Below are 22,655 nucleotides of genomic sequence, written 5' to 3' on the forward strand. Positions count from 1 at the left end.
GCATCCCAGTTGCTCTGAGGGAACTCCCTCATGTCAGGTTATTGAACCACCTCTGCACTTATCAAAACTGTGGCCCCCAAATCAATCAGCATTTATGTCTCCAGCTGCATGCATCAATGTCAGGGAATGTCCTCTAACAGTGCTGGGGCACAAAGTTACCTTGCACAGGTCATCTGACAGGGCCTTGTTCTTTCTGTGCTTCCTGTGTTTCTCCTTACCTTCCACTTGGAATTTTTACAGCATTTCTTTTTCTTTCCCCTTGATCAGTGCTGAAATGCGTGTTTCTCTTCCAAGTTTCAGTTTGTTCAGTGATCCTGTCAAGCCTTTTCTCAGAAGCTTTTATAATGGAATTGAGCGTTAATTTCAGCAATTTTGTTGATTTTCTGTGAGAATTATGTTCACTGAGCACCCTTTAGGAAGGTACAAAAGATAAAAAGGATGTTCTGTATGTCAGTTCACTAGTGGAATATTCATGAATAGAGAGAGTGATTAGCTAAATTTTACCTCTACTCCTAACCTGAAAGGGTAACAGGTCATTTGGGGAGAAATTAAAGCCTGATTTCTCTTTCTACCAGCCTGTATTCAAATGTACAGCAAATAGAGCAGGGTGAGAATGTCAGTGTTCTGTTCCTGAAGTGCATTATTAAGGTGTTCTTAAAGTAATGGAGATAAAATCTGGGTGGGCATTCCTAATTTCCAGACACTCATTGTCAATTTCATGGACTCTGAAAACAGCAGAGATGTGCACATCATACCTTATCAATCCACTTGGGGATGTTTTAGGTTCAGATTCTCTGAGGCTTTAGATTTTTAGATCTCTAGACAATGCTTCCAGGAATCTAAATAGCTTTCAGAAATTAAACTTTTTTTCCTTTTTTCCTCGGTCTTTGCACTCATGTGCACCAGAGACCTTCAGTGAATGGATTCCACTGCAATCCATCTCCAAGCTGAATCTCCCAGCTGTGTTCACACTGGTGGTTCGTGTGTCTCTTCTGCACAGTGCAATTTTAAAATCTTCGTTCCTTATTATCTCTGCCCTTCCTTTTCTGTTTTAGCTTGCAAATGCATGCAGATGTATCAGAAATGATACATCTAATTTCTGATGCATCAGTTCCTGTCTAGCAATTTCATTTTATCCTGTTCTGATGCTATGCTAGCCTTATATGTTTTATTCTAAGTGGACTCCTGTTTTCTTGCATGTCGAAGTTTTCCAGTGCAATGCTCTCTTTCACCTGCTTTCATGGAACCCTTCATTAACATTAGCACAAGTAACTGTGTGATTCCATTCTGCTTTGTAGAAGATTTGGGAAACTCAAGTCCTGCTCCGCTACAGAAAAACATACATGGTGCTTGTTAATTCCCCTAAGAGCTTAAGTTAATGGTAAACAACTGCAGCTTATTCATTTCACAGAAACTGGGAGAAAAGACATTGCAAATATTGAGGAATGTAGTGCAATATTGATGGGCATCCCTCAGTTATCCGGACAGAGTGATGTCATTGGCAAAATTCCCTCTTTTCCAAAGGTTTTCATTTGCTTTGGCTGTATTTCGTATGGCTGCAGGTCACATTTCCCTTGGTTTAAGGAAGTATCTTGGCAGTTACTCTTGGTAATATATCTTGCTAATTCTGCCCTTGGAGGAATTACTCAGTTCTGCAGTCCTTATTACATGCCCTGTTCTAAAAGACTTTTATACTATTTTCACTCTCTCTGTGTTTTCACACTTGTTCAACAAGGTTTTCTTTCTAAGAATATTAATCACAATATCCCAAAGGGTTAAAAACTGCTTAGGTATTTTTTTCCTTAAGTATTTACTAAAGAAAAATAATAATTAAAAAAAAACTGTATGCATGCTGGATGTAAAATACAAAGAGAAATAAACTTGAAAGTTTTCCAAAAACCTTAAGAAGAAAACCCATGTATTCTATAAAACCCAGAGCATGCATCTACAGTATACAAAAATGGGCATGTTTGAGAAGAGAAAACTTGTGTAATGGTTCCGCACAGAATTCTATGCATTCAAGCTCTTTGCCCTTCAGGGGCAGTGCCATTCTCTGAACTGTAATGCTCTGAGCATGTTCTGCTCACCATGGCAGCTTTCTGCTCTCCCCTGGTACAGATCATCCTCCCAGCAAAGGGGGAGTGCAGCCACCACAACTCACAGCACCTTCCCACACAGCAAGAACCTGAAGGGGAGAGATGGCTTTCACCAGCTGCTGTGGGTTCTAATAGTGCCACCTCTCAGCTGCCAAAAGCCTGAATTTCTGTGTTTCAGTGTGTTAGTTTATTGAGCCAAATGTTCTGTTATATAGTGGTATGTTCAAGCGTTCCCCGAGTTATTACAGTTAGTTTCTGCCCTATGTTATGCCCTCCTACGCAAGTGTCACTCAGGGAATTCCCTCCCTCCTCACCAGGTTTTTCCCTGTCTGTCAAGACAACCCAGCTCCTTTGCCCCATCCCTCAGCCCAAACCCTACCCTTTGTTCCAGAAAGTTCCCTGTCCCTCACCCTAAGATCCAATCCCTATCCCAACGCTCTCTCTTCCCCTCGTTCTGATTTGTTGTAGCCCTCAAAACCGCACCCCAAGAGTCGCTTATTGGTTACTATATGGTGTCCACCCCCTGTTTTGAAAGATTTTAAAAACCCATGCACAGGGGTGCTGGGGGTTCTTTGAACATCTGTTCCCTTTGGGAATTCTCACCTGTAGAACCTTTCCTCTTCTTCGCCTGATGAATTTGCCACACTTTACACTGCAGAAGAGCCTCCTCTGCTTCCTTCACTCGGCCCTCCAGGGGTCTCTACTGCTGGGCATTTGGCCTAGAGGTTCTGGCTCAGGCAAAACCCCAACCTAGCTAGTTCCCCACTCTTGCCATTGTCCCTGGAGCATCACAGAGCTAGCCAGGACTGTGGAGGGCAGTGACACTGACCCATGCCCTGGCATGTCACAGCCCCCAGAGCCACACCTGTCAGGCCACAAGCACCAGCCCTGGTCCCCACTGCAGCCTCAGGGGCTCCTGGGCATCCTCACCCTGGGTGCAAAGGCAGCCTCAGGAGCCCCCAGGGCGCTCTGGATCCAGGCTGCAGACACCCTAAAGCCAGCACTGAAAGGGACATGGATGGGGACTGCAGCTGGATCTTGCAGTGCTCACAACTTCTGATTACTCTCTAAGTGAGCACAAACCTCATTTGTAGCATCTTGAGCACATTGACCCTGCTCGCCCCTCCTGGAATGTGGTGTTCTCATATCATACACCAGCCCTTTCCAGGGAGTGACCAGCTCCCAGCTGCTCTGCTACCCTGGCCTTACTTTCTGTTTGCCTGCCATTAACTTAACAGATATACTCCTGAGAAACCTGGCACAACATTTACTTATCAGGAGCTCTTTGGCTAAAAAACTCCATTGATCCCTTGTTTTTGCACAGAGAAGGAGGTCCTGGCAAAGCATAAGGCACAGGCAGGGCTCTGGCATAGGAATTCCTGAGCAACAGGATTCCACCCATTGTTGTTCCTGACTGCTTTGCTGATATTTTAGAGCCGGTTCTGGATAGGGGCTGCTGCTGACAGGGTAGGAAAATTTGGAGAAAAAAAGGTGCAAGAGACAACCAAAAAGAACCAAGGGGGGAAACCCTTAGAAATACAGGGCACAACAGAAGTCCTTGGAGATGGTTGAATAGAAAATGCCACCACAGCAGTGAGCAGAGCCCGAGGTTGCTCACTGCCACCCAGGGACTCCTCAGTCCCCTGCTGGTTTGTGTCTGATGCAGCCCTGCCTGGAAAGGGCTCCAGGTTCTGGTGTTCCCAGCTTGCTCCAGGCTACATTCTTAGCAGCACTGAAAGAAGAGGTGAAACAAAGAGCCATTTTCTATCCTGCCTGCAAACTCTCCTCCTTCGGTGCCGCTACCAGAGATCATCCCTCTGTCAGCTTGGCACTGTGCCTGCTGCATCCTTGTCCCTTGTCCCTTGCATCAGCTCCTGGACATCATCAGCGCTTGCTGTCCCACATCATGAACAGAGGGAGCTGTGTTAGGAGTCCATTCTCTTGGCATTTTTAACAGACACAAGAAGCATGAGTCCAAATAACTTGGTTGTTTGTTCTTGCCCTCCTTTTAGATAACTCTTTTCTGCTTTAATGCAAAAGCCTCTTTTCCTACATGGATGGAATGATCTGGAATTGGCAGTTGCTTCAGGCTGTCATGCACCATGGGAATTTTCTCTTGTCTCTGATGAGCATTTGGTGAATTTTCCATTGGTCATTTGCTGGTTGTCACCATGGGCTGAGCTTAGCGGCCGACTCTGTTGCCCCCAGGGGATGCATTGGGACGTCAAGCCCCTCAGGGCTGGAATTCGGGGTTGGGCGGGCTCGGAGCGCCCGGAGCCTGCGCCCGTGAGGAGCTGTTGCTGGCGCTGGCTGTGCTCAGCCCGCCGTGCCGAGCAGCTGTGGCCATGGAGACACAGGCGGGAGCTGTGGCCGAGGCCGGCAGGCGGCCCGGGCCGGCTCGCAGCTGCGAGGACGCCGGCAGCCTGTGGCCTGAGGCCGGGGCCGTGGCCGTGGTGGGCGGTTTGCGGGCAGGGCTTTTCCGAGCCGGCCGCAATGTGCTGCCTCCCGTGTGGGCCCGGCTGCGGCAGAGGCAGGCGGGAGCGCGGCGGGGCCGGCAGCGGCGGGCAGAGGCCGCAGAGAGCAGCAGCCCGGCCGGGCCCGCTGAGGAGCGGCACGGAGTTGCCGGGCAGCCCTCGGCCGTTTCTGTGCGCACAGGGCAGGAGCAGAGCCCGCAGCAGAGACAAGAGCCGTGGCAGGAGCCGGCCATAGCGGCAGCTCGCCGTGCCCAGGGCCGCAGCCGCAGCTCTCCCCTGCCGGCCACAGCAGCAGCCGCTCGCCTCCGAGGCTCCGGCGCTTCCCGAAGACGAGGGGCCCGGCCCCCAGCACGCCCTGGAGCCCCGCAGCGAGGGCAGCCGCCGGCGTCGCAAAGGGCAGCGCAGAGGGTGAGGAGGAGGAGATGAGGCTCGCTCTGGGCCGCGCTGAGGCAGCTCTGCCCTGTCAGCCTTCGCCTTGAGCCCTTTGCTTCTTTTCCATGAGCCCTGATCACCGTCCTTGGCCAAGGGCCCGCGCAGCCCTTTCCAGGGTTGCAGGAAAAGCTGCCTCAGTCACAGAATCACAGAATCACTGGCTTGGAAGGAACTTTCAAGATGATCGAGTCCAACCTATGGCCTAATACCTCAACTAAAGCAGGACACCGAGTGCCACATCCAGTCTTCTTTCAAAGGCTTGCAGGGATAGTGAGTCCACCAGCTCCCTGCAGGAGTCTGTCCCAGGAAGAACCAAGATAACACTGGGGCCTTCTGCCCCCTGGCGCTTGGAGCTCTGGAAGTTTGTCTTTCTGCTTAGGCAAAGGCCATGGAAAAGGACTGGGAAAAGTAATCACAAACCGAGTCGCCTTATAGAGCTCTAAATTGATATGCAATAAATATAGAAAAGAAAGAAAGGCCAAACCCAAATGGCATCAGCAAAGTCTTGGGCATGAACACATAGCTGCAAAGGGTCTTCTCAGCCCTATTTCTTTGTATTTCTGGGAACCAGAGGAATCCTGCTTGAGCCTCTGGGGAGATGGGTTTGGGAGGTAAAAGTTCATGTCTTGTTTCTCCTTGGGGCAGCTCCTGTTCCTAGCATCAGCTGAGCCTCTCTCCAGGCTGATGCCTGTTCTGATTGTTGCAGCAAAACAACTGATGGCAGACAGAAGACACTGATGCTTGCAGAGACGTGACTTTTTCCAGTGCCAGCTGGGAGTGGGAGTCAGAAGAAAAACTCTCAAAAGCACAACTCCATTGGAAGATTGCCTTCCTTTTCATTCCATAAAGTAGCTCTAGATCCACTTGTGAATTGTCAGTTGTTTATTAAGGATGGGAAGTTCTCTTTCATTATTTTTTTCATGTGATTTGGAAGTGGAGGAAGCTCTCATTCATTCACAAACTCCAGACCAAAGTGCCTTTGGAAGATGGCCCACGTGGCAGTTTTCTCCCATCCATGGTACTTGTGGATATAAGAAAGCAAGGGCAATAGTACTTGCAGCCAAAACCCAGCAAAGCTTGGCTCAGCCAAAACATCCTGGGGAGTTAGAGGCCTCTAGCTGTTCCTAGAAATCAGCAGAGTTCCAGCCAAATGATTGTGTAGCACTAAGTGCAGTCTCTTTGCCTGGATCAGAGCCTTGCTCAGCTGAAGAAGCAGAAGGATCAGCAAGGAGCTCCCAACAGCCAATCACATCATGTGGATTTTGCTCATTTTGTGTAAGTTTGCAACTAAACATGTGTTTACAGTTGAGCTAATGAGAGAAACAGAAAAGTTAATAGAGGCTTTATGGTAGGACCATGATATTCCACAAGAAGAATCACTGGTGTGCATTTCATTGGACCTCTCTAAATCCTATAAAAGTATTGTAGCCCTGATTTAAAATAGGCCGATATGAACCAACTTGGAAAGACAGAGACTAAAATGGCTTGCAGGGTTTTTTTTTAAGACTGAGAAATCTACCCAAAAGATGTTGTTTTGTGACATTTTAGAATATACTACCTGAAAATTACCAACTGCAACAAATCAAGAGTTTAAAACGGCATGTTTACGTATATGAATAATTAAAACCAAAAAACTGTGCAGATATGAATGCATGTTTTCATAAAAATCGTGAAATTATAGGCAAAAAAATACATGTCCTGAACTACAATGCAAAGGCAAGTAGAACTGTACTTGAATGATCTCTTTTTAGATTGCTGGAGTTTTTTCCTTGTTAGGAGGAGCTAGGGTATTGCTGAAGAAAAGTGGCACAAGCAGGACAGGGCAGCGTGCCGTGCTCCGTGCAGAGGCTGCCAGGGGCTGCTGGAAGAGTGCCCTGCGGCAGCCAGAGCCCTCCTGGCCTGGGGCCCGGGAGCAAAGGGCCAGGGCAGGCACCTCCTCCTCGTCCTGACCCTTCCACTGCTCCCTGCTGCTGCTGCTGCTGCTGCTGCTGAGGGAAAGAGAAGACTCTTCTAAGGCCCCATGAACAAATGCACTTACACAGCCCTTGGGATGCCAGTGAAGGAAACCATGTGTCACATAATGCATGTGTGACCAGTCTCCAAACACCACCTAAACGTGGAATTGTTGCACCGCTCTAGGACAGGCAGAAATTTAAAGAATTAACTGGGGACTTGAGGGCAGAAGAGGCCGGAGGAGGAAAACAACTCTGAGGGGAAAAAACAGCATATCTGGAGGGGAAAACATCTCCAGCTGCTCAGAATTGGTCAAGGGAACATGTCTCTAGTCCTCTCCTGAAAGGGATGCTTTTGGTGACCTTTGCACCTCCAGCTGCCTTGGACCAGAACCAGGAAGATGCAATTATGTAAATGTTAGATAGATCGATAGATAGATAGACAGATCTCATTACTAAAATCTCTCTTTACTGTCCTGTCTGCTGCTACAAACATCAGAACTTGGTAGCCAGTGCCCTGCTCAACTACAATCCTGAGATTGCTCTCCTGTTGCCTCAAAAAAACACACTCTTGGGGAATCTGGAGCATGTAGGTCTTTACGGAATGCAATCAGACCGAGAGCATTGCTGGGAACTGCACTCTTTGTGCATCTGTGCTCAGGCAAGTTCTTCTCTTGGACTTGACCACACTGGTGGTGCTGAAGTGGCTGGAGTCAGAAATGCAGCCCAGCCCCTCCCAGCTCCTGTGATCTCTGAGGAGCAGCTGGAATGCAAGGGCATTGATTTCCTGCTCAATTCCTAAACACAACACACACTGATTCCCTAGGCTGCAAAAAGGCATGAGCACTACTAAGCTCAAAGTGATCTGTAAGGCCATACTGGCTGGCCTGGAACCCCAACAGCTCATTCTGCATCAAGGTCCCTACACAGAATGATGTGTTCTCATGCAAAAACTGTATTCTCCAGAAGTGACACCTTGGAAATTAAAATTCTAGCAGACCCAGTCCCAGTGCTATAAAAGGGCAGAAAATAATGATGAAAAGAGCCTTAGTTGGGAGAAAAAGTAAATGAATAAGCCTCTTCCTCCAACCAAACAAAAAAAAACCTCAAGGAAACAAAAGGGGTAAAGTCACTTCCAAAAGTGGCTCAAATATTTGGATGCACTGAGGAGTTGCTGAAGGTCCCTCACAAGGCTTCTGTTGTCTAGGCTAAATCTCCCTCAGACACCTCCTCCCTGGCCTTGTGCTGCACCCCCTTGCCCAGCTCCCCTGTCCTTCTGTGCCCACGCTGCAGCCCCTCCATGACTTTCTGCTTCCCAGGGCCCACAGCTGCACACAGCACTCCAGCTGTGGCCGCAGCGCTGCCCAGCACAGGCCACACTCACTGCCCTGCTCCTGCTGCCCCACTGCTGCTGGCACAGCCACCGTGCCCTTGGCCTTCTTGGCCCCTGGCCCCACGCTTCCTCATCTTCAGCTGCTCACGGCCGCCAGCCCTGCGTCCTTTTGGCCCACACAGCTCCCCAGCCACAAAGGTGCCCATTGCACTTCAGATCCAGCAGGCAGCATTGCAAGATGGCCTTCCTCTTCCAAGCAACACAAGACAGCAGTCAAGGACTTGCAGCTTCACCCCCAGTCTGTCCTCCAATGCACTTGCCAAAGCTGCAGACTTCAGCGCAAAATGGATCAGCAGAAACTTGCCCCTTGATGCTGTTTGCAGCTTCTCAAAAGCCAAAAGGCAGTTGGATCATATTGGAATATGAATCCCAATATTACCAGTTAGATTGTTCCTGGGCCAGTCTAACCCTCGCTGCTAGGCCGAAGGCGGCAACTGTGGTGTATCACCCCAGAGACACTTTTAGCTTGCTGATGGTTTCAGCTGGGCACTAAACAAGTCCAGGCTTGTTAGGAACTCCGTTTACCTCCGGGAGAAGACTTCAGGCGAAGGTGAAGAAAGAAAAAGGAGAGGATTCTGCTGGAGGATTGTATCCAGAGGTTTATTCCATGGTGACACAGGTCTGAATCTTGGGAAGAGCTCCAACAGAATTGCCACCGCATGGCCGGACTCACCTTTTAAGCTCAGGGGGAGGGGAGGGGACAGGTGAGCCACCAACCAGGTGGGGGGGCGGGGTCTCAAGGGATGAGGGACACCTAGACAGGCCAATGACCTCTGAGCTTGAGGGGCATCCTTTCAACTCGACCAACCACATGATGCCTTTGCTGGGATGTTAAGCCTGATTGACAGGACTCACTCGGCAAGGGGCGAGGGGGGGAGGGGAAGAGGGTATTGGTACACCTGGGGAAGGGACCTGAAAGTTTGAAAAACACTGCAACAGGATCAACAGTGACTCTACAAGTGAAGAACGAGTCAAGAAAACTGCAGAACACTTCCACAAGCCAAAGATGCCTTTCCAAAAAGGGAAAAGAAACCAACAAAGCTTTTTGACCCTCCAGCACTACTACGTGTGCCCTTGGCCGTAACACCGCAGAAGCCCAGAGATGGAGCTTCCTTGAGCCAACCAGCCAGAAGCTGAGCTGGAGCCCCCAGCTCTGCACTGCCCCAACAGGACAGGTCAAAGGCCAATTTCTAGCTGTCACTGCCTGCAGGAAATGGCTATGTCCTGCCGGACTCCAGCACTCAACATCCTTGGCCAGACACAGCAAGTGCTGGCTGCTCAGAAAACTTGCACCTCTGCCTTGCACTAAAGTCAGCACCCCCCACAACAGGCACTTACTCTCTTGGAATGATGAGCAGGCCGTGGTGCGACCATGGCTGGACAAAGGCGGTGGTCGTCTTTCTCGTTTTCCTCCTCTCTGGCTTCTTCTGCAATAGTGGAGAGAGCCAGGGGAAAGACGGCTCTTGCTCTTGTCACCTGTGGCAAGAGAGAATCATAGGGGGACAGGCTGTTACCTGGTGCTTATAACCCCATTTCTTCTCGCATCTACAGCCATATCTTCTAAGGAGAGTTCATCTACATTGTTGACAATGGCATTCTATGTCACTCCAATCTCTACCTATGTGCAAAAAGAGTCAAATAGTAATTTGAGAAGGAAGCACCATATACAGCAAAAAGCGCAGGAGCAAGATGGTGAATCATTATAGCACTGCTCTGCAAGTTTGCAGGATGTGCTGCAACACCAGAAGAAACAAGGCTTTTGTAAGTGTGCAAGTACCCACCGAAAAATGCCTCAAGCTCGAGGATGCTCCTGCACTGAGCAAGGCCTAGGGCTGCTCTGACACTCAGGCCTTCCATGCACCAAGGCAACCTTCTGATGTCACTCTGACAGGGTGGCAACCATGCCCTGACATCACAAAGCAAACGCTCCATGTTGGTCTGTGAATTTATGCACAGCAATAACCAGCCTTTCTTACAGCAAACACAAAAGAGCCTGGGAAGTTCTTCTCTGTCACAAGTAGCACAAATTCCCCTCATGGGCCAAACCCTGTTTTTCAAGGGATCCAAGAGTAACTCCAAGAGTGCCCCAAGCACCTACAGCCTGTACCCCAGCTGAGCACTCAGATGGGACAAAAGCAAAGGAAACCAGACCAAGAAAATGGCCAGAAGCATTGCCCACCTGAGAAATGACCCACCCTTTAATATTTTAAAGATTTAGTAAACCCTTAGAAAGGACTGAATAAGGAAAGATTGCAACACTGGGAGTCTCCATGCCCAGCAGCCACATGCTCATCTACAAAAGGGATGCTCTGCCTTTTATACCCTTAGCCCCTCCCAATGTTTTGTCAGTCAACTCTTTCTCTGCCGTCCAGTGGTGGAGATTATTTTCTTGCATCCTGACTGGAGGTCAGGTGTTGTTACACCCTGCCTGCTGGTCACAAGCCAGCCCTCCCAAAATGCCTTGACTCCCAAGGCTATTACTAGGGGGAGGGGAAAGAGGACTATGGGAGGACATATTACAATAACAGCACTTTACATTTGGATATAATATCTCTCCACATAATAGCTATCTCTTAATTGTGAGAACCTACTATTACATTACTCACCTATAATGCACAGAACCAGGAGTGAAGGCACTGTTGGTATAACAGCTGAAATCATCCCTAACAAATCTCCCCACATATTTGCACATTTATTGGACATGGCCAGGACTCCTGTGGATGTACATCTCTGCCTTTCTTCCACTTTGGAAGCAGTCAAACTGGCAACTTGTGGGGAAACCAAGGGCTTTTTGGGGGCTGCATTGCTCTGCACACACCCAGGCCACCCATGACACAGAGCTTTGGTGCCTAAAAGGATAAACCAGCTGGAAAAGGTTTCATTTTGACCTTTCTTACCTGCTGACAGAAGTTGCCAAAATGAAAGTTTCCAAGCAGGGCCTGATCCCTGCTGCCAGCTCAGGGTTGATTTCAGTGCTGGGTGCACAGGGAATCACTTCCCTAAGCCCTGCACACCCAGCAATCTCACCTACCAGTTTTTGTCTAGGGAACTAAGACATATTCAATACTTTGCTGAAGCTCATAGGCTAAACATTACCTCAAATTTATTAACATATTTCAATCAGTTCTCAGAATTTGCTGACATCAGAATAGGAGTGTCCTGTAGGTCCCTGCTGGTCGTTGACACAGGTTCAGGAGGAGATCCATGCACAAAAGAACCTAAGATACAGCTGAGCTTGCAAATTTATGCCATTAGTTGCAGTAGCAAATAATACATACCAACCCCTGGATTCCCAAAAATCCGCTGAGCAGGAGAAGGAGATGGAGCGTGGTGCTCGGCAGCAGGGGCAGGTAGCAGGTAGGCAGTGCACTTCCAGGACATCCCCTGGATCAAAACACTGTTCATCTCATCCTTCTCACCCTTCCAGCTCAGAACCAGGCCTTGTATCTCCTGCTCAGGAGTGGAATTTTCCCAGTTACAGCATCAGCTCACACATGGCTGGCTGTGAGATGGTGGCTCAGAATGACTCCATGACTCCCTGCCACAAGGGCTTCATTGTGCATTGTTTTCCTTTCAAAGCTTGACTGCCCACCCATTGACCAATCCATTGTTTGTCTTTCAAGGGTCAAGGTCCCACCTGTTAAACAAGACACTTTTCTTCATTGTCTAGTCAACCTGCTCAAACATGGATCAAATATGGCAGGGCCTGGGACATGACTCCAGTTCCTGACACAGTAATTTGGGAAATATTCCCATTCCTCAAACTCTCCTTTGGTGTTCAAGAGCCTCGTAAAAACACTTTCTTCCCTTTGAATGCATTCCAGCTGCCTTCTTAGCAGGAGCACTCTCCTTCTTCTCAAGGCCAAGATAGCCACTTGCACACAGTAAGCACTGCAGTGGGGGAATACATGGTTCAGCACTCCTGTTAAAGCTAAAGGAATTCAAAAGACTGTGCCCTGTTTGTTAGACTTAATGCCTCTCCTTCCTGTTCTGAGAATCAAACACAAGTGTTTCATCAATACACCCTGCAAGTGCTCTTGCTGAGTGAAGCCACATTGCTGTGTCAATAAAGCAGCCGGGACTCAGTTTCTTCATGCAGGGAAAGCCAATTCTTTATTCACATAACTCATTTTTGTGCTGTTTTCACAGACTCATGTTCAACTTCAACTGGCTGGTAGTTTCCTTGCCACACAATTTATTGCTTAGAAGGTGTATTAGTGTGTACATGTTAAGACTTTCTCTTTTTAAGACCCACTCTTACTCAGGTGATTACATTTTTCTTTCATGGATGCTCATGGGACAGATTTCTTGTTAGAGATGCAAATAGTTTTCTTAGCACAATTCAGGCTGCACGTAGAAGACGTAACAGGCTAGCTGGGAATTTACCATAGCAAAGCCTGATTTTATAAGGCCTTTCTTTTCTAATAATCCTGCCTGTGTGCAACACATTATGACTTCCTTTCAGAAGCTAATGAAGAAAACACAAATTGCCTACTGAAACCCTTCTGCCCCCTTCCAAATCAGTTCACTCCTCAAGCACAAGCCTCAAGCACATCCCCGATGTGCCTCTCCCAGCAGCTCAGAGCTGCATTGCACAGCGCTTGCTGTGCGCCAGAGAGCACAAAGCAGGCTGGCCTGGTGGGCCTGAATATTTCTGCCAAACACTCTGCATCTCACACCTTTGCTCTGGCTCAGTGCAGAACTGCAGGATTGCAGGCGCTTCCTCCCAGAGCTGCGTGAGGCGCTGGCTCCTGCAGATGTGCCCTGCCAAGCTGTCCCTGCCTCACGCTGGCCTCGCTTCCCCTGGCACAAGTGCCGGGCCTGAAGGAGCTGCCCTGTGCTCCAGCCTGCCGAGCAGCCCGGCTCCCTGCCCCAGTGCCCAGTGCTGCACACACTGCTGGCCTTTGCCAGGAGTTGCAGGGCAGCCGGCAGAAGAGGAGGAATCCTCAGCCAGCCCAGGGGCCCGCGGCTGCCCTTGGCCTTTCTCTGCTCCTGGGCACACTCCAGACAGCCAGTGCCTCCAGGCCGGGCTGTGCCCAGCACGGCTGCGCTTCCCCTCGGCAGCAGGCAGCTGCCACCTGGGCTCTGAGAGCGGAGGATTCGCCCGCTCCCAGCAAGAGGCACCCAGGGCCCGGCTGCTGCCTCTTGCAGCTCCAAGGGCCTCCTTCCAGCCTGCCTCTGCCGGGGCTCAGGCTGCTCCGGCCTCTGCCAGGGCTCTGCTGGGGCTCCAGCCCAGGCAAGGCCGGGCCCGCTCTCACCTCGCAGGCGCTGACAGCTCTGCACCACAGGAGACCTTCCCGAGCACCCTCTCTCATCTTTCTGCTTTCTCACTTGAGCAAGGCTCTCCTCCAGCCGAAGAGATTATTGCATTTAGGGAGCCCCAATGCTCTCCAGTCACAGCTGAAGGCCTACATCTGCATAAGATGTTTGGGCTGCCCCATTCTTCCTGTGCTTTTGCCTTTAAATGCCATTGCCCTTTCTGCCTCAAATAGAAGTACCAAAGATGGCCAAAAACAGACCAAAGGGCCATATTCCAAAGGCAGTCTGTTCTGGAGAAGATGAATGAAGAAGATCCTTCTCAGCTTTCACACCATGCCAAAGACACCATTTCACTTTCCACCTTTAAGAAACAACAGACAATTCAGAAGGAATTCTTGAGTTTATTTGCAGAGTGAGAAGGAAGGGAATCTTCAAGGTGAGTTGTGGTTTCAGAAACTTTATTGATTTTAAATCCTACTCTGCAGTCCTATTAGACAATCCTACTCTAACCCTAACCCTTACCTTAACCCTTATCCTTATCCTTATCCTTATCCTTATCCTTATCCTTATCCTTATCCCAATCCTAATCTTTATCCTTATCCCAATCCTAATCTTTATCCTTATCCTTATCCTTATCCTTATCCTTATCCTTATCCTTATCCTTATCCTTATTCTAATCCTAATCCTAGTCCTAACCTACAATCCTACTCTAAACCTGTTAAGGAATAAATGGTCCTGATGTGATTGTCACATTCTTGTCTCCTTCCTCTTCTTCACTGAAACAATCAGTGGCACCAGGCTGGACGCAGGCTCAGCAAATCTTACAAATGGATGCTGCCCAAAGGGAAAAAAACCAGATCAACAAAAAACAATGAACCATGACTTTCCAAGCTCAGTGCTTCACAGGATTCCTCCTGCTCCTAGAAGGATGCAGGAAGAGGAACAATGGGACCGTCTACACCTCCATCTTTATGTGCAGACTTTGCCATCACAGGCAAACCTGGCCCAGAATCCCACTCATCCATTTATACAGGTGTCTTCATCTTGCTGAGATTTTAGCACTGCCAGTGCTCTAGAAATGGTGCTTTCTATCCTTGGAGTTTCTTCTTTTCAGGAAACTCCAAAGCCTCTCATTGGTCTCTCTCTTTGTACGACAGGCACTGTGCTGATGCCACAGACACAGAAAGCAGTGTCTGCCTTCCCATGCCCTGCCCCTCGTGTGCTGGATGGCACCTTCCTTCCCAGCAGGGCCAGCCCAGTGGCACTGGGCCCTGCAGTTCCCTCTCTGCCACACAGCCTGGCAGTAACCCTGGCACAGTTCCCGTCCGCTTGGGCGTGCCAGGCAGCAGATGGGGCTGGGACAAGTCCCTCCCAGCTGTCCCTGTTTGCATGGCAGAAACCTCTAAGGGTGGGCTGGGGGGCACAAACCAGGGCCCCTCAGAGGCTCACAGTGAGCCCCCCACAGCCCCTCCTGCCCACAACCAAATCTCTGACCCCTAGGCTGGGACTGGCTTCCTTGGGTTCCTCCACCACCATTTCATGTCTCTGTACCCCGCATTGCTCTACTGCAATTCTTTTGCCATTACATAAAACTGAACACCCCGCCAAATTACAAAAGAAGGTGACAGAAACAGCCAGAGGACCTCTCTGACTCAGGAAATGCAGAGAGAGGTGGGGTTACTCAGTTTTGTCAAGAACAGGCCCCAGGGAGACTTTATTGCCACTTTCCAAAACTTCAGAGTGGCTTTGAGGAAAGTGGAGGACATCTTTTTTAACAGGGCCAGTTCCAATAGGATGTGGGTGAATATATTTTAACACAAATAGGATCTAATCAGAACATGTTTACTCGGAGCATGGTGTGACCCTGGCACAGGTTGCCCCAAGAGCTTGTAGGTGCCCCATCCCTGCAACCATTCCGGCTCCGGTGGCAAAGGGCTCTGAGAAACTCGATGTCTTTAAAGATGTCCCAGCTCATTGCAGGACACTTGCACCACAGGACCTTTACAGGACCCTGCCAGCCCAGCCCAGTCTAGGATTCCTCATCAGGATGCTTCTTTTCATTTGAAGAGCAGCAAGAGTGGAGGTGAGGAGGAAGGGGGCTCATCTGCTGCCTTGGCCTTGAGTGGAGGAGGAGCCCATCCCTCAGACCCCGTTTCACCTGCAGCCCCTGCACATTTTACCTGCAGCAGCTCCTTGGCAGACCAGCGCCGTGCCTCATCTCTCTGCAGGCAGCAGCTCAGGAAGTCACGCAGGCAGGATGAAAATAAGTTGGGCTGCTGCAGCTTTGGTCTTCCTCCTGTGGCTATCAGGAGTTGAGGCTGGGGAAAAAGGAGACACCAGGCTCCACCTGCTTCTTTCCCACCTGTAACCGCTCTCCCAGATCCCATTGATTAAGCTCCATGCTGCAGTGGCAGTTTCTGCCCTGGCAGAGACCCAGAGATGACTTTCCTTTACCAACCTGAAACCCAAACCCCGATGCAGCCAAAGCTTTTCCACCATCCTGCAGATCTTGCCTTGGCAGCTGATTTCATATACTGACCTAGTTAGTGGGAACTACGTCAGCACACGCACATTTCCTTCCCTGAGGATTCACACCAGCTTGAGAGGCTTTTTGGAAGAAGGACTTTGCTATACTAACTCTACTGTATCCAAGGGTTAGTACATGAAAACTTATCTCTGCAGTGCTTCTTGTCCCTTAAGCACTGCTGCCATAAAACAAAACGAATCAAGCTTTTTGCTTTGTTCTTGAAAAGAATGGGAATTGGAGGGAAAGAAAGGAAATCCACCAGGTATTCCTCAGGTAAGGAAACAAATCTTTGGAATCTCATCTTCAACACAGACACATTAAGATCCATGCACAAATGTACTGGGATGAAAACGCCTGCTTGGGTACACAGGTGCCACCTGCAGCTCTGTTTCTCAGCAGTCTGAAAATTTCTGCTTTCCCTACATGGAAAAGGAAAACCTTTCATGGTCAAATCAGAAGGAGAGGTTCCATCCCTACGGTCACCCTCTAGTCATTTGGCTACTCAAGTCAATGCGTGAATGGTAGGCCCATCCCAGAAAGTGCCAGGAAACAAATGGCAGGTTTTGGCAGGCTCTCCACATCACCAGGCTCTGGCTTGGTGACAGCCAGAATGTGGCTTGGGCTGGGAGAGAAACACGGTCACTGAGTGTTTCAGCAGCACTGCACAAGAAGCAGAAGAGACTCTGTGGCCTTTAGACCCTCGTGCCCAGGTTTCAGGCACGTTTCCCAATGAGAAGAAACTGCCCAGGGGGTTAAGTTCCTCTCTAAAAACCAGTGCCTTAGCAACTTTCTTGTGTTTGGGCTTCTTTTCTTCATTTCTGGAAATGTAACACCAGTTCTGAGAGGCTTGCCTTGTGGTTTTAGGGGCATCTTCACAGACAGACAAGTGGGAACAACTTGAAACCCAAAGCAAATGTTGCCTGAGAAGAGCTGGGGAGCGTTTGCCTGTGGTGAGGCTTGAGCTGTCTGGCAATCCCCTTCCATGACGTGCAGAAACATCCAGCTGCTCCCCAGAACTCAGTCCCTCTGGGCACGGAGGCCTCTGGAAACACCTGACGATTCCAGCCTTTCTCCTGCTCAAGAGCATCTAACCTAAGCTGAACTCCACTTTCTTCAGCAAGGCCAAGGATGCTCAATTCCATGCAGCTGACAGTGTCCATGGAGCTCAGCAGGTCTTTCTGATACTCCTCAGGCCAAGGAGTTACAGTGTAGATTGGCAAGACATTGGCTGATCATTATCCAGTGTGGTTCATGTGGAACCAAGCCCTAACACGCTGACAAGTCAGGGGGAGAGAGCTCATTCTACTTTTGCAAGATGGTATTTAGAAACCATATAAGACACTGACTGGGAACTATTCAAACCTCAACTTGCAGAATCCATCTCAAATAGACAAAAATAACAATGGCAAGAGGCCTTGGAGTCTCCATAAAAATGCCCACCACTGTCAGGATAACTCTGTGCTCGTGGCACTGAAATAGATGGTGACCAAAGAGACTTTGCTATTATCCTCTTTAACCCAAAGGAGAATTTCAAATCCAGAAATGGCAATGCACTCCCCTTGTGTACAAATAATTTATGCAGCTTTCTGTCCTTTTCCCACATCACCAGAGGTGACAAAGAGGGTTTTATTCTGGCTCTCAGCTGAGCTCAGCCGCTGGCCATGGTGGGGACCTGGAGCCCTCCCTGTCATTAGAACTGTGCAGGCCAGGGATGGCCCTGCTCCTGTGGTAAAGAAACACAGCACCGGTGTCAACTGCCCACGCTGGATCCCAGCCCAGGCACCTGCCTGCAAGCTCATCAACTTGTTAAAGTACCAAGAAACAGCCAAGGGTTTGGCAAACAATTCTAACTGCAGTCGGAGACAAACACATCCTAAACTTATCCAGGACACCCACACACATGAGTGAACAATGTACAGATGACTTGAAAGCCTGAAAGTTTCAACGACCACAGGATTTGGAAAAGATGCTACAGAATGGAAGAGAAGAGCTGCGTTTAAAAAATGGAAAAGCAAGCAGAAGTGCTTGGGCATTGCTTTGGTAGTAGGTTTTTTTTCTCTTTTCTTTTTTTGTTTACTTTTCTTTTTCCTTTTTTTTCCTATGTTTTCTATAAAATTGAAACTGGGAAGGTCTAACCTCTATTTCTCAGGATATTTATCACATGTCTACCCTGTCCACTGAAAAATTCTTGTCCTTCAGAAACAGAGTTCCAACATTGTTCAAAACACAAGTGAGAAATGTCAGGCATGGCTGGAGGCCAAAATGGCAGGTTTCTGAACTGGTTAGGTTTCTGAACTGCCCCTTCCCTTTCTGATACAACCAAAGCTACAGCAGATGCTGATGTGTTGCAGGGGCATTTTTAGAAGGGGACCTTGGTGGAAGTGGTGCCAGCAGATGGCAATGGGATTTTGTCCAATGGCACACAGAACATGGGACAGGTGAGAAAGACAGTGGGATCAGTGAGTATTTGCACTTACCAAGACAGGAGTTGCATTCCAGGAAGGAACTTCTCGTTCCACCATTTCGATGCCCACGATTCCCAAAGACCATATGTCCACTTTGGGGCCACGTGGTTGACCTGTCACCACTTCAGGCGCCAGCCACCCAGCAGCGCCGGCCACGGAGCTCCGTCTGCCCTGCTCAGGGCTGAGCTGAGCAAAGAGGCCAAAGTCAGCTGTGGAGAAAACAACAAGCCATGAAAGCCAGCTCCAATTAGGAAACCAAGCAAGAGAATTCCCCACTCTCAGGCTAAGAATGTGCTGTTGGATCTCGTGGAGAACTGACCACGCTCGATTTCCTTGGGGCTTTAGCCAAGGGAGTATGGAATTGGCCACTTCCAAAAAACCCCAGGTTTCTTAACGCTGCTCATGAGCAGTGGAGTTCATTCCCCTGAAGCTTTAGATTGTAGCTCCCTCTGTCTGGAAGGGACACACACAGAGCAAGGCCACTCTTGACTGCTTGTGGCTCCTTCTACCTCTGTGCACGTTGCAACTGTGCCCTCAGCTCGCAGCTGGGGTCCCTGCACTGCCACCAGCACCATTTCTGGGGAGCTGGCTGTCACTCCAAGCAGCCCCACACCCACAGCCCTGGAACGCTGCACCTGACCAAGAATATACTGACCCAGCTTGACAGAGCCGTCGGTTCTGAGAAGGATGTTTCTGCTCTTCACATCTTGGTGGATAAGATGGTTTGAATGAAGAAAATCCAGTCCTTGCAGGCACTGAGCGAGAAAACAGACACAGGAGGGCAAAAATGAGTGATGTGATTTCGCCACACAAGAAAGGAAGCAAAGAATCGAAAAGATTCCCTCTCTGGGGGAATGGGCAGTAATGGCAGAACAGTAATGGCCACTGAGAGGAAGAGCTTGCTGCTCCAACACCTGCAGAGCAGGACCTTTCTGAGGAAAGGCATGTCAGCTTTTGAAAGAGCAACAGCACCTGCTGTTGTAGGCTGGCCCCTGCCAGCCACCCAGGATGACTCCTGCTGCAGTGGACGTGCTTTTGCCATGCAGAGGACAAAGGAGGGGTTCTGAAAGGAGAAATCCCTCCCTTTATTGTGAAGTGGATCACTTTTGGGTGGGAGGCTGCATGACAAATGTTTTCTTGCTGGCCTCAGCACAGGCTTGGGAGTATCACACCAGTGAGTTTCCATAAGCAAAGAGCATTTTGGCTGCACTGAAATGATCTTTGCTGATCATTTCAAATCCTGCCACTGGCACCTTTGCTTTTACAGGCAAGGAATGCAGTGGAGACAGACTCCAGGCAAACATTTAGAGAGGCGAGGTGGAGAACAGCAAATACAAATACAAATACAAGAGACAGAGCGAGAATACGACAGCAGGAGATAAGAGTACTGACACTGAGTACAGGGAGTGCAGGGGCACTGGCAGGCCTTTCACTTGCGATGCTTTTACTTGCCCATAGCATACCAGCAACACAGAAACAAAGCTTGGCACAGGAAATCACTCCAGCTCTGAGCCCGTTTCCCAGACAATGCTGCCCAAGCCCTTGGAAACACAGCTGGGATTGCTGACCTCCCGACTGATGGCTGCCATCTCATCTTCTGACAAGTAGGTCTTGCTGATGACATTGCTCAAAGTGCCTCCATCCATGTACTCCATAACCAGGGACAATTCCTCACCCACAAGGCAGCTGAAAGGAGGAAGCAAGGGTGTGGAGATAAATGGACATGGCTAGGTTGCTGTTTGGAAAAGACGGGTTGATTCTTCTTTACAGGTCCCTTTGAGACAAAGACAAAATAAAGGAAGAGACATTCCCTCTTGGCTGTGCATTGTTTGCCAGCTGTGCAGTCTCAAGGAGAAAGGCACAGCTGCAAAAAAGGAGATGTCTTAGATGGGCAGCAAGCAAAATGTGCAGTTTAGTAACAGCCCAGATATAAAACCTGTCACGCATGGTGTTTCTGGAAAAAAGCACCTAGTCTTCCTGGCATGCATAGCAATGGAAAACAGTGGCAACAATCCAAGGGAAATCCTTGTTAGTTTACCTGGATGTAGGAAGACACTTCAAAAAAATCAAGCTCCAAAACAAAGTGGTGGCTGTGATTATAGAGATCATTGATATATGTATCATATATATTCATATGTGAATATAGAGATCATTGATTTTGCAAGACACGACTCATCCAGGTTTTTGAACTATTTTCAAATACCGTGTGCCAGCGAAGACTCATGCAGACAAAATGCAATCTCTTCCCATCCACTGGAGATGAAAAGAGCAATAATAATTAGGCAATAATTACAGCTCTATTTTCTGCCAGTGACCAAAGTGGGATTTTGCCTTGCACGTTTGCAATATGTGAACAAACATTCCTGGGACAAAAGCACAACTCACCTGTCTAAACAGTTGACCAGGTTGGCATTCCTGTTCACCTTCATGACCATGAGTTCACTGACTTTTAGTTCCTTCTTCCTCAGTCCTTGAAGCTGTATTTTCTTTATGGCCACCTAAAATGACATTGAAAATCAGTAACTCAAGAAGTTGGTGGCATGAGACCACAAGGCATGTGGAGTGAGTGATTTTGCAATGACACAGCTGAGCTGTGCCAAACTGCCTTGTGGTTAGGCACTGCAGTAATTAGGAACTGACATTCCAACAGCCCATTTCTCCGCTCCCTTGAGAGCCAGCTACAGGACACGTGGGGCCACTGACATTTTGCCTTGTCCACTTGGTAACAGCGGTGTCTCAGTTATCACCCACAAACCTCTGACCACACTCTCTGCTGCTTTGTTTGGGACTCAGAAGAAGTAATCCATGCCTTAATGCTCTCTGGATATATCTTGTGATATGGGCAGGGCTTAGGGCTTTCAGGGACGCCTTGCAGGTCTCTCCCTACGTGCAGTTCCCAAGTGCAGCACTGCGGGTGGACAAGGAACTACCAGTAACTTTCAGATGGATTTGCTGGCAGCCAGAAATGAGAATCCAGGACTCTGAAGCTGTAGCCCCAAAGAGCAGTGAGGTGCTCGAAGGCACCACCTTTGTTTTAGCAATGGAGAGCGAGTGAGCGCGTCCTTCTCTGAAAGGAACCACTGCCTCCGTGCCTTCCTTCCGGCAGCTGAGGAGGACAAAGTCCCAAATGTGTTCTGTGGGCTGGCACCAGTCTGTGCTTCTTGTGCCTTTTCAGCACAGCTCTGCCCAAAGCTCCAGCCACAGCTCACACCAGAGGGGAAAGCCCTCGAGTGCAGCAGAGCCTGCAGGGGCTGTTGACATTTACCTCTGCTCCTGTGGCAGTGTCGAGTGCTCTATAAACGTCTCCAAAAGTCCTAGAAACAAAACAGAAGCAGAGAAAGGAGAAGCCATTTAGATCTTGCAGTGAAAGCCAGCCCACACAGGAGATCTGTGCTGCCAATCTGCAGACCTGCAGGACACTGGAAGCATTGAGATGTCTTTGACAATGCCTTCTGAGCACACTTAGAAATTCTGATCAGCACTGACAATCTAAGCCCAGTGCCTGAACACATTTGCAGCTTGTCAGACTTTACACTTGATACCTATTCCACCAGCAAAACACCTGATGCATGGTTTTGTACAATTAACATTGCTTGGACTCACCCACTGCCAATATTTTCCAGTTCAATGTATTTTAGGATAGGACTTTCCATCTTCACCATTCTCCCTGAGGGAAACAAAATGCAAGATGTTCACTTTAAAGCAGAGATCTCACCTTCTAGGAGATACAAAGGCAGCCCCACTGTCTGGGGCTCTGAGCCCTCCTTTTGTGGACAGCTGGCTAACAACAACAGGAACAGGAACTGGAACAACAAGAAAAGAACAGCAGGCCCACAGCACAAGTGGCTGGCACAGAGACTGATTTCCAGCATCCTTTGAAGGGAGAGACCTCTAGACAGCAGACACACAGGGAAGCATAGGGAGATACATTCAGAGGAGACTGAGACCAGAAGAGAATACCTACCAAGGCAAGTAAATTTGTCATCTAGAAACATTAAGGAGAGCTGGAACTAACAGTGCCTTTGTTTTCTTGGGAATAAACACTGTGCGATTTAGA

This window comes from Zonotrichia albicollis, chromosome 24, assembly GCF_047830755.1.
Source record: "Zonotrichia albicollis isolate bZonAlb1 chromosome 24, bZonAlb1.hap1, whole genome shotgun sequence".
NCBI classification, from domain to species: Eukaryota; Metazoa; Chordata; class Aves; order Passeriformes; family Passerellidae; genus Zonotrichia; species Zonotrichia albicollis.